The sequence below is a fragment of the Panulirus ornatus genome, chromosome 50 (assembly GCF_036320965.1).
Source record: "Panulirus ornatus isolate Po-2019 chromosome 50, ASM3632096v1, whole genome shotgun sequence".
In the NCBI taxonomy this organism is placed as follows: domain Eukaryota; kingdom Metazoa; phylum Arthropoda; class Malacostraca; order Decapoda; family Palinuridae; genus Panulirus; species Panulirus ornatus.
The window spans coordinates 25612615-25626052 of record NC_092273.1 but is presented as its reverse complement, the minus strand read 5'-3'; the positions used below and the strand labels follow the sequence as shown (position 1 = coordinate 25626052).

Genomic DNA, 13438 nt, shown 5'->3' with positions numbered 1-13438 from the left:
GAGTAGATGAGTAAGTAACGTTAAGGGTAAGAAGCATGTGGAGAATAAAAGGAGTGTATTGAAGAGGAAGAGTGGGTTGGAGTAAAATGATAGAGAAATATGATAGTATAAATGATAAATAATATATATATGATACTCCTGACTGCAAGTATAAGAGTGGCAGGAAAAGTGAATGAGCATGGTATACAGGGTAATAGCAGAAGAAAGTCAGATTATATTGGGATAAAATGATATATTAGTATGAGTCAGTTGTTGTTCGCTGATGATACAGCGCTGGTGGCTGATTCATGTGAGAAACTGCAGAAGCTGGTGACTGAGTTTGGTAAAGTATGTGAAAGAAGAAAGTTAAGAGTAAATGTGAATAAGAGCAAGGTAATTAGGTACAGTAGGGTTGAGGGTCAAGTCAATTGGGAGGTAAGTTTGAATGGAGAAAAACTAGAGGAAGTAAAGTGCTTTAGATATCTGGGAGTGGATCTGGCAGCGGATGGAACCATGGAAGTGGAAGTGGATCATAGGGTGGGGGAGGGGGCGAAAATTCTGGGAGCCTTGAAGAATGTGTGGAAGTCGAGAACATTATCTCGGAAAGCAAAAATAGGTATGTTTGAAGGAATAGTGGTTCCAACAATTTTGTATGGTTGTGAGGCATGGGCGATGGATAGAGTTGTGCGCAGGAGGATGGATGTGCTGGAAATGAGATGTTTGAGGACAATGTGTGGTGTGAGGTGGTTTGATCGAGTAAGTAACGTAAGGGTAAGAGAGATGTGTGGAAATAAAAAGAGCGTGTTTGAGAGAGCAGAAGAGTGTGTTTTGAAATATATATATATATATATATATATATATATATATATATATATATATATATATATATATATATATCCATCCATCCTCCTGCGCACAACTCTATCCATAGCCCACGCCTCGCTGCGGGAGACAGCGACAAAGCAAAAAAAAGAAAAAAAAAAAAAAAAAAAAATATATATATATATATATATATATATATATATATATATATATGTATATATATATATATATATATATATATATATATATATATATATATATATATATATATATATATATATATATATATATATATATATATATATATATATCCTTCAAACATACCCATTTTTTTATGTTTGAAGGAATAGTGGTTCCAACAATGTTGTATGGTTGCGAGGCGTGGGCTATGGATAGAGTTGTGCGCAGGAGGATGGATGTGCTGGAAATGAGATGTTTGAGGACAATGTGTGGTGTGAGGTGGTTTGATCGAGTGAGTAACGTAAGGGTAAGAGAGATGTGTGGAAATAAAAAGAGCGTGGTTGAGAGCAGAAGAGGGTGTTTTGAAGTGGTTTTGGCACATGGAGAGAATGAGTGATTAAGGATTGACCAAGAGGATATATGTGTCGGAGGTGGAGGGAACGAGGAGAAGAGGGAGACCAAATTGGAGGTGGAAAGATGGAGTGAAAAAGATTTTGTGTGATCGGGGCCTGAACATGCAGGAGGGTGAAAGGAGGGCAAGGAATAGAGTGAATTGGAGCGATGTGGTATACCGGGGTTGACGTGCTGTCAGTGGATTGAATCAAGGCATGTGAAGCGTCTGGGGTAAACCATGGAAAGCTGTGTAGGTATGTATATTTGCGTGTGTGGACGTATGTATATACATGTGTATGGGGGGGGGGGTTGGGCCATTTCTTTCGTCTGTTTCCTTGCGCTACCTCGCAAACGCGGGAGACAGCGACAAAGTATAAAAAAAAAAAAATATATATATATATATATATATATATATATATATATATATATATATATATATATATATATATATATATATCCCTGGGGATAGGGGATTAAGAGTACTTCCCACGTATTCCCTGCGTGTCGTAGAAGGCGACTAAAAGGGGAGGGAGCGGGGGGCTGGAAATCCTCCCCTCTCGTTCTTTTTTTTTTTTTTTTTTTTTTTTTTTTTTTTTAATTTTCCAAAAGAAGGAACAGAGAATTGGGCCAGGTGAGGGTATTCCCTCAAAGGCCCAGTCCTCTGTTCTTAACGCTACCTCGCTAATGCGGGAAATGGCGAATAGTTTGAAAGAAAAAGAAAAGATATATATATATATATATATATATATATATATATATATATATATATATATATATATATATATATATATATATATATATATATATATATATATATATATACACACAAAGACATATACATATATACACTTGTACATAATTCAGACTTGCTGCCTTAATTCATTCCCGTCGCCATCACGCCACACATGAAATGACACCCCCCCCCTCTCCCCGGACGCGCGCAAGGTAGCGCCAGGAAAAGACAACAAAGGTCACATTTGTTCACACTCGGTCTCTATCTGTCATGTGTAATGCACCGAAACCACAGCTCCCTTTCCACAACCAGGCCCCACAGATCTTTCTATGGTTTCCCACAAACGCTTCACATGCCCTGGTTCAGTCCATTAACAACACCTCGACCACGGTATACCACATCGTTCCAAATCACTCTATTCCATTTACGCCTGTCACATTCCTGCATGTTCAGGCCACGATCACTCAAAATCTTTTTCACTCCATCCTTCCACCATCAATTTGGTCTTCCGCTTCTCCTTCTTCCCTCCACCTCTGACACATGTATCCTCTTGGTCAATCTTTCCTCACTCATTCTTTCCATGTGTCCAAACCATTTCAACACATCCTCATCTGCGCTCTCAACCACACTCTTTTTATTACCACTCATCTCTCTTACCCTTTCATTATTTACTCGATCAAACTACCTCACATCACATATAGTCCTGACACATTTCATTTCCAACACATCTACCCTCATCCGTACAACCCTATCTATAGTTTATGCCTTGCAACCATATAACATTGTTGGAACCACTATTCCTTCAAACATATCCATTTTTGCTCTCCGAGGTAACGTTCTCGCCTTCCACATATTTTTCAAGGTAGCGCCAGGAAAAGACAACAAAGGTCACATTTGTTCACACTCGGTCTCTATCTGTCATGTGTAATGCACCGAAACCACAGCTCCCTTTCCACAACCAGGCCCCACAGATCTTTCTATGGTTTCCCACAAACGCTTCACATGCCCTGGTTCAGTCCATTAACAACACCTCGACCACGGTATACCACATCGTTCCAAATCACTCTATTCCATTTACGCCTGTCACATTCCTGCATGTTCAGGCCACGATCACTCAAAATCTTTTTCACTCCATCCTTCCACCATCAATTTGGTCTTCCGCTTCTCCTTCTTCCCTCCACCTCTGACACATGTATCCTCTTGGTCAATCTTTCCTCACTCATTCTTTCCATGTGTCCAAACCATTTCAACACATCCTCATCTGCGCTCTCAACCACACTCTTTTTATTACCACTCATCTCTCTTACCCTTTCATTATTTACTCGATCAAACTACCTCACATCACATATAGTCCTGACACATTTCATTTCCAACACATCTACCCTCATCCGTACAACCCTATCTATAGTTTATGCCTTGCAACCATATAACATTGTTGGAACCACTATTCCTTCAAACATATCCATTTTTGCTCTCCGAGGTAACGTTCTCGCCTTCCACATATTTTTCAATTCTCCCAGAACATTCGATCCCTCCCCCATCCTACGACTCATTTCCGCTTCCATGGTTCCATCCGCTGCTAAGTCCACTCCCAGATATCTAAAGCACTTCACTTCCTCCAGTTTTTCTCTATTGAAACTTACCTCCCAATCAACTTCTCCCTCAACCCTACTGAACCTAATAACCTTGCTCTTATTCACAATTACTCTCATCGTTCTCCTTTTACGCACTTTACCGAACTCAGTCACCAACCTCTGTGGTTTCTCACCCGAGTCAGTCACCAACGATGTATCATCAGCAAACAATAACTGACTCAATTCCCACGCCCTCTCATACACAACAGACTGCATACTTGCCCCTTTCTCCAAAACTCTTGCATTCACTTCCCTAATAACCCGATCCATAAACAAATTGAACAACCATGGAGACATCATGCACCCTTGCTGCAAACCGACATACACTGGGAACGAATCACTTTCCTTTCTTCCTACTCGTGAACATACCTTACATCCTTGGTAAAAACATTTTACTCTTGAACTTTCTCTGCTACTATACAACTTTTTCAATTTTTGTATACTGTGTATGTATGTGTAATTGTTTACTGTGTATGTATGTGTAAAATTACCTGATTTTTTTGCCTAGTCTGAATGAAGCCTATAGAACATGCAATGTCTATTTTGTTGAAATATAATCCTAGTATTTCAAACCTTGTTTTGATATATGTTTATCTCTTAACGTGTTTTATTTCGGTGGTTTATGGTAGTAGTAATATCTTGGGCATAAAAGTAGTCTTACTTGTAAATTATCTGTATTAGGTGTCACCATGAACTTAAAGATTTGGAAATAAGAATAATGATAAATCCAATATGAAGGTTCTGTGCCATGAATAATATTATTGATGAGAAGTTTCATGTAAATTTTGAAAGACTATGAGTATGAGAAACTTAAGAGAAGAAACATTCTTCATACAGAAATTATTGTATCTTTTTTCATTATGAAATTTACTTTAAAAGTTCTTGATTAAATGTAGCAGTGCTTTAGGCAGTACTGTAGTAAGTCTACCTGAGATTATTGTGTGTCCTTACCCTTCTGTCAGTCTTCAGTGTTGGGGCTGAATACCTCAGTTTTGTGGCATTGGCTTCCACTAGCTTTGCTTGTATTTGATCCTCCCCATGCAAATAGAAATGGAGTAAAAGATGAATAGAGAGGTAAATAGTTTTATACACAAAAAGTTGATTGTATTTAGCCTTACCCTTGAAATTACATTCACTAAGATCAGACAGAATAAGGGTGGACCTCATTTTCACCCTCTTGAGAATTTGGTGGGGGTTGATTGATGTCAGATGTAAAGGTCGACTGTCTTTTTAACCTGTAGTTGAAAAATTTGTTCCAGAGTATGAATGATGTGTGCTAATACATTGTAAAAAGAGGGGCCTAGAGTATACTGTCAACATGTAGATTCATACTATTTCTTTAGGCTACTGTTCGTAAGCCATTTGAAGTGCGTTGTATGTGTAAATGATTTGTGATGTTAATCCCGTTCCTTTGTTAAGTATGCCATAATTTTTACTACATAACAACATACATATGTTAGATATTTTTTTCATATGTAAAATTATTGACAAAATGAATAACTACGAAGAAATGATAGTTGTACATACAGTTCTAAAGTTGCCATTTTCAGTTTGGTGGTTTTGTACTCTCTAGATAAACCAGATGCATTATGATGTGTTTTAACACATTGTTTTTTAAGTTGATTCACTGCTTTTAGCAACTTACCTCCCACACCATATGCTCTTAAGACCTTTCACAAAGCATCTCTATCAGCTCTATCATATGCCTTCTCCAGATCCATAAAATGCTACATACAGATCCATCTGTATTTCCAAGAATTTCTTACATACATTTTTCAAAGCAAACACCTGATCCACACATCCTCTACCACTTATAAAACCACACTGCTCTTCCCCAGTCTGATGCTCTGTCCATGCCTTTACCCTCTCAATCAATACCATCCATGTAATTTCCTAAGAATACTCAACAAACTTATGCTTCTGTAATTTGAACACTCACCTTTACCCACTGTGCCTTTGTGCAATGGCATGCATTCCGCCAATCCTCAGGCACTTCATCATGGTCCATACATACACTGAATATCCTTACTAACCAGTCAACAACATAGTCACCTCCTTTATTGATGGATTCCACTGCAGTACCATCCAAACCCGTCGCCTTGCCTGCTTTCAAATGTATATATATATATATATATATATATATATATATATATATATATATATATATATATATGTAGCATCACTGGTGGGCCAAGGTAGTTCCGTTTGCGAACGAGTGACAATGTACATCACAAATCATTTGTTATATCCATAGTAGTACCAACAATGCTATATATATATATATATATATATATATATATATATATATATATATATATATATTTTTTTTTTTTTTTTCGCTTTGTCGCTGTCTCCCGCGTTTGCGAGGTAGCGCAAGGAAACAGACGAAAGAAATGGCCCAACCCACCCCCATACACATGTATATACATACGTCCACACACGCAAATATACATACCTACACAGCTTTCCATGGTTTACCCCAGACGCTTCACATGCCTTGATTCAATATATATATATATATATATATATATACATATATATATATATATTTTTTTTTTTTTTTTTCTTTGTCGCTGTCTCCCGCGTTTGCGAGGTAGCGCAAGGAAACAGACGAAAGAAATGGCCCAACCCCCCCCCCCCCCAAACACATGTACATACACACGTCCACACACGCAAATATACATACCTACACAGCTTTCCATGGTTTACCCCAGACGCTTCACATGCCCCGACTCAATCCACTGACAGCACGTCAACCCCTGTATACCACATCGCTCCAATTCACTCTATTCCTTGCCCTCCTTTCACCCTCCTGCATGTTCAGGCCCCGATCACACAAAATCTTTTTCACTCCATCTTTCCACCTCCAATTTGGTCTCCCTCTTCTCCTCGTTCCCTCCACCTCCGACACATATATCCTCTTGGTCAATCTTTCCTCACTCATTCTCTCCATGTGCCCAAACCATTTCAAAACACCCTCTTCTGCTCTCTCAACCACGCTCTTTTTATTTCCACACATCTCTCTTACCCTTACGTTACTTACTCGATCAAACCACCTCACACCACACATTTTCCTCAAACATCTCATTTCCAGCACGTCCATCCTCCTGCGCACAACTCTATCCATAGCCCACGCCTCGCAACCATAAAACATTGTTGGAACCACTATTCCTTCAAACATACCCATTTTTGCTTTCCGAGATAATGTTCTCGACTTCCACACATTTTTCAAGGCTCCCAAAATTCTCGCCCCCTCCCCCACCCTATGATCCACTTCCGCTTCCATGGTTCCATCCGCTGACAGATCCACTCCCAGATATCTAAAACACTTCACTTCCTCCAGTTTTTCTCCATTCAAACTCACCTCCCAATTGACTTGACCCTCAACCCTACTGTACCTAATAACCTTGCTCTTATTCACATTTACTCTTAACTTTCTTCTTCCACACACTTTACCAAACTCAGTCACCAGCTTCTGCAGTTTCTCACATGAATCAGCCACCAGCGCTGTATCATCAGCGAACAACAACTGACTCACTTCCCAAGCTCTCTCATCATATATATATATATATATATATATATATATATATATATATATATATATATATATATATATATATTATCCCTGGGGATAGGGGAGAAAGAATACTTCCCACGTATTCCCTGCGTGTCGTAGAAGGCGACTAAAAGGGAAGGGAGCGGGGGGCTGGAAATCCTCCCCTCTCATTTTTTTTTTTTTCAATTTTCCAAAAGAAGGAACATAGAATTGGGCCAGGTGAGGGTATTCCCTCAAAGGCCCAGTCCTCTGTTCTTAACGCTACCTCGCTAATGCGGGAAATGGCGAATAGTTTGAAAGAAAAGATATATATATATACATATATATATATATATATATATATATATATATATATATATATATATATATATATATATATATATATATATATATATATATATTTTTTTTTTTTTTTTTTTGCTTTGTCGCTGTCTCCCGCGTTTGCGAGGTAGCGCAAGGAAACAGACGAAAGAACTGGCCCAACCCACCCCCATACACATGTATATACATACGTCCACACACGCAAATTTACATACCTACACAGCTTTCCATGGTTTACCCCAGACGCTTCACATGCCCTGATTCAATCCACTGACAGCACGTCAACCCCGGTATACCACATCGCTCCAATTCACTCTATTCCTTGCCCTCCTTTCACCCTCCTGCATGTTCAGGCCCCGATCACACAAAATCTTTTTCACTCCATCTTTCCACCTCCAATTTGGTCTCCCTCTTCTCCTCGTTCCCTCCACCTCCGACACATATATCCTCTTGGTCAATCTTTCCTCACTCATTCTCTCCATGTGCCCAAACCATTTCAAAACACCCTCTTCTGCTCTCTCAACCACGCTCTTTTTATTTCCACACATCTCTCTTACCCTTACGTTACTTACTCGATCAAACCACCTCACTGCACACATTGTCCTCAAACATCTCATTTCCAGCACATCCATCATCCTGCGCACAACTCTATCCAAAGCCCACGCCTCGCAACCATACAACATTGTTGGAACCACTATTCCTTCAAACATACCCATTTTTGCTTTCCGAGATAATGTTCTCGACTTCCACACATTCTTCAAGGCTCCCAGAATTCTCGCCCCCTCCCCCACCCTATGATCCACTTCCGCTTCCATGGTTCCATCCGCTGCCAGATCCACTCCCAGATATCTAAAACACTTCACTTCCTCCAGTTTTTCTCCATTCAAACTCACCTCCCAATTGACTTGACCCTCAACCCTACTGTACCTAATAACCTTGCTCTTATTCACATTTACTCTTAACTTTCTTCTTTCACACACTTTACCAAACTCAGTCACCAGCTTCTGCAGTTTCTCACATGAATCAGCCACCAGCGCTGTATCATCAGCGAACAACAACTGACTCACTTCCCAAGCTCTCTCATCCCCAACAGACTTCATACTTGCCCCTCTTTCCAAAACTCTTGCATTCACCTCCCTAACAACCCCATCCATAAACAAATTAAACAACCATGGAGACATCACACACCCCTGCCGCAAACCTACATTCACTGAGAACCAATCACTTTCCTCTCTTCCTACACGTACACATGCCTTACATCCTCGATAAAAACTTTTCACTGCTTCTAACAACTTGCCTCCCACACCATATATTCTTAATACCTTCCACAGAGCATCTCTATCAACTCTATCATATGCCTTCTCCAGATCCATAAATGCTACATACAAATCCATTTGCTTTTCTAAGTATTTCTCACATATATTCTTCAAAGCAAACACCTGATCCACACATCCTCTACCACTTCTGAAACGACACTGCTCTTCCCCAATCTGATGCTCTGTACATGCCTTCACCCTCTCAATCAATATCCTCCCATATAATTTACCAGGAATACTCAACAAACTTATACCTCTGTAATTTGAGCACTCACTCTTATCCCCTTTGCCTTTGTACAATGGCACTATGCACGCATTCCGCCAATCCTCAGGCACCTCACCATGAGTCATACATACATTAAATAACCTTAACAACCAGTCATCAATACAGTCACCCCCTTTTTTAATAAATTCCACTGCAATACCATCCAAACCTGCTGCATTGCCGGCTTTCATCTTGCGCAAAGCTTTTACTACCTCTTCTCTGTTTACCAACTCATTTTCCCTAACCCTCTCACTTTGCACACCACCTCGACCAAAACACCCTATATCTGCCACTCTATCATCAAACACATTCAACAAACCTTCAAAATGCTCACTCCATCTCCTTCTCATATCACCACTACTTGTTATCACCTCCCCATTTGCGCCCTTCACTGAAGTTCCCATTTGCTCCCTTGTCTTACGCACTTTATTTACCTCCTTCCAGAACATCTTTTTATTCTCCCTAAAATTTAATGATACTCTCTCACCCCAACTCTCATTTGCCCTTTTTTTCACCTCTTGCACCTTTCTCTTGACCTCCTGTCTCTTTCTTTTATACATCTCCCACTCAATTGCATTTTTTCCCTGCAAAAATCGTCCAAATGCCTCTCTCTTCTCTTTCACTAATTCTCTTACTTCTTCATCCCACCACTCACTACCCTTTCTAATCAACCCACTTCCCACTCTTCTCATGCCACAAGCATCTTTTGCGAAATCCATCACTGATTCCCTAAATACATCCCATTCCTCCCCCACTCCCCTTACTTCCATTGTTCTCACCTTTTTCCATTCTGTACCCAGTCTCTCCTGGTACTTCCTCACACAAGTCTCCTTCCCAAGCTCACTTACTCTCACCACCCTCTTCACCCCAACATATATACATATATACATATATATATAGATATTCCAAAAAAGGCCCAGTCCTCTGTTCTTAACGCTACCTCGCTAACGCGGGAAATGGCGAATAGTTTAAAAGAAAAGAAAAATATATATATATATATATATATATATATATATATATATATATAAATGTATATACATTTATTTATTTATTTTTTTACGCCATTTGGTAAACATGTGATTCAATCACATGTTTACCAAATGGCGTCCTAGCTTCGTCTCCTCGATGTATATCAACTGACTGTTATATTTCTCTCTTATATCTCCCCTGATGATGTGAATATTGCACGAAAGTGCACTTGGGAACTTTTCGTGTTTCATTTTCCCCGTGGACTCATAGGAATATCTTGATCACGCGCAAAATTGTGATCCTTCCCAATATATATATATATATATATATATATATATATATATATATATATATATATATATATATATATATATATATATATATATATATATGTATATATTTCCCGCGTCAGCGAGGTAGCGTTAGGAACAGAGGACTGGGCCTTTTTTGGAATATCCTCACCTGGCCCCCCTCTGTTCCTTCTTTTGGAAAATTAAGAAAAAACGAGAGGGGAGGATTTCCAGCCCCCCGCTCCCTCCCCTTTCAGTCGCCTTCTACGACACGCAGGGAATACGTGGGAAGTATTCTTACTCCCCTATCCCCAGGGAAAATATATATATATATATATATATATATATATATATATATATATATATATATATATATATATGCGTGTGTGTGTGTGTGTGTGTGTGTGTGTGTGTGTGTGTGTTTATCAAAAACAATCTCTAAAGCAATCTCAGTGTTGGTGAGTTGTGTAGATAATTGCCGCAACTTGAGATTTCCGCAACAGTTTTGGTCATGTATTAGGAAGGTAAAATTTTCATTACATATATATATATGTATATAAATATATATATATATATATATATATATATATATATATATATATATATATATATATATATATATATGTATATATGTATATATATATGTGACTTACTGTTTTTATTAAGTTTCATAACTGTTATAATCTACGCTAATTATCGTAACTGACACGTGCTCTATGGATGTTATGATAATGTTTTCATAGTGCTTCGCTTCTCATACTTTAGTTGCATCATGCTGTAATCTTGACATCCAGATTACGTTACCACAAAGCAAGTAAAGAATCTATTACTCTTTAAACAATTTCCATCTATTCCTGTTTTTAGCCTTTAGTAATTGCCTACCTTATTTCTATAGGAGTATGTTGAATCATTCTGATATATGGGTAGCATCAAAAAGAAAACGATATAAGATAAATATATGGCGAACACAGGAAAAAAAAATCTAGCATTGGAACCAAATCTAGAGCTATCGCGCATCCTCATAGATTCGGCCGACCTCTGGCCGCGACCACCAACAGCGCGCGCAGACGTAGGCTGACCAATCGCAGCCGTTCTATACTTATTTTACAATCCTTCAGCTATCCCCACCAATCACAGTGCCTCGTGTGTCTGCCCATTGTGCTTTAAAGTGGATAGAAGACGGTGCAACAGTCATTCGGCAGTGACTAATCAGCCCTGAGAAACCTGCCAGAAGGTCTGAGCTATCTCATCCACCTCTCTCAAACAACAACGGTAAGACGTTACATGTTGTAATTCTCGTCAACGTCTACAGTCACGGGTCGTAAGACAACCATCAGGTCTGAGCCATCTATCCTATGTACCTTTGTTAAACACCAAATGTAAGACAATACATTAACGCTCATTGCTGTACTTCTCGTCGATTGCCTTGGCTGACGTTGTACCTGACCATGTTCTTATCAATACTGACACTAATGGTAAGATTTGAATATATTTCTATCATAGGGATAAAACCTTTATACATATGACAAAAGTCATATTCTTTCTCGCAGTTATTTCACTACCTATATGTGCACACGTGTGTTCTAATTCTCAAACTGTGAAGTAATCTGAATCACAAAATACAACAGCCATAGCTAGTAAATAATAATAATACTATATCGGAATAGTTCTCACTACTTGCAAAAAACACAGTGATTTTACGTGTTTTATCCATCTCACTGAAACGATGTATCAATGGCAACATCCCGTTATCTTCATCCATCTCATCAAGATGATGTAGTGATGGCAGCATTCTGTTATCTTTATCCATTTCACTGAGATGATATAATGATGGCATTATTCCGCAGTCTTCATCCATCTCCGTAAACTTCATCCATCTAACTGAGTTATTGCAGTGATGGCAATATTCCGTTAGCTTTATCCATTTCATCGACACGATGTAGTGATGATAACATTCTGCTATTTTCATCCAGCTCACTGAGACGATGTAGTGATGGTAACATTACGTTACCTTCATCCATCTTCCTGAGACGATGTGGTGGTTGTAACATTGCGTTACCTTCATCCATCGTACTGAGACGGTGTGGTGGTTGTAACATTACGTTACCTTCATCCATCTTACTGAGACGGTGTGGAGGTTGTAACGTTACGTTACCTTCATCCATCTTACTTAGACGGTGTGGTGGTTGTAACATTACGTTACCTTCATTCATCTTACTGAGACGATATATTAATAGCAACATTCCGTTACTCTCATCCATCTTAATGAGACGATGTAATGAAGGCTGTATACCTGTATCTTCATCCGTCTCACTGAGATTTAGTTATGGCACCATTTCGCTGTCTTCCATCTTACGAAAACGACGTAGTGATGCTAATATTCCGTTATCTTCATCCATCTTTCTTAGATGATGTAGTAATAGGATACTCTGCTATCTCTATCTATCTCACCGAGACGATGTAGAGGTGGCAACTTTCTGTTATCTTCAACCATTTCGCTGAGAGTACGTAGTGATGTTAATATTACGTTATCTTCATACATCTCATGCGTTGTAGTGATGGCAACATTCTGTTACGTTCATTCATTTTACTGAGACAATATAATGATACCATCATTCCATTATCTTCATCCGTCTCATCAAGACCACGTACTGATAGCGACATCCTGTTATCTTGGTCCATCCCACTGAGACGTTGTAGTGATGGCAACATTCTGCTATCCTCGTCTATCCTTCTGAGACAATGTAGATATGCAAACATTTCGTTATCTTCTTCCCTCTCACTGAGACTATGTAATGATAACAATATTCCGTTATCTTTTATAAATCTCATTAAAACAGTATAATGATAGCGATATTCTGTTATCTTCGTCCACCTCAGAGACGATATAGTTGTGACATCAATCCGTTATCTTGATCCATTTTCCTGAGACGATGTAATGATAGCAAGATTCCGATATCTTCATCCATCTCAATGAGAC

The 13438-nt window shown here is 38.9% G+C and overlaps 1 protein-coding gene and 1 long non-coding RNA gene across 2 annotated transcripts in view; both read left to right on the top strand.

The window, feature by feature from the left end:
* SLO2 (slowpoke 2) overlaps positions 1-13438 on the top strand; it is a 1142188-nt gene that overhangs the window by 930216 nt on the left and 198534 nt on the right.
* Positions 11667-13438, top strand: part of LOC139764465 (uncharacterized) — a 34247-nt gene continuing 32475 nt past the window's right edge. Inside the window, exon 1 of the long non-coding RNA XR_011716381.1 lies at positions 11667-11730. This is a non-coding gene — a long non-coding RNA (uncharacterized lncRNA). The remainder of the gene's footprint in view (positions 11731-13438) is intronic.